Here is a 262-nt window from a genome sequence, read left to right as displayed (position 1 = left end):
TCTAAAAGCAAATTCACACCAACCAGTCTTCTATTTCATTATGAATGCAATCCTGGGGCTGTTGGTGTGTGGGAAGGTCTGCAGAGGAAACATCCCACGGCTCTTAAGATGCACCCTGAAAGAGTTTTGTTTTCCTTATGAATGAGGTAATTAATGGCGTAAACTGATCTGATATGTGGAGCTTAATGGAAATATTATAAATATTATATGATGGGATTATTCGAACACGGTATTATCATAATTGATACATAAATAAATGAAC

This window comes from Penaeus monodon, chromosome 31 (assembly GCF_015228065.2).
Source record: "Penaeus monodon isolate SGIC_2016 chromosome 31, NSTDA_Pmon_1, whole genome shotgun sequence".
Taxonomy (NCBI): Eukaryota; Metazoa; Arthropoda; class Malacostraca; order Decapoda; family Penaeidae; genus Penaeus; species Penaeus monodon.
This window is presented reverse-complemented; position numbering follows the sequence as displayed.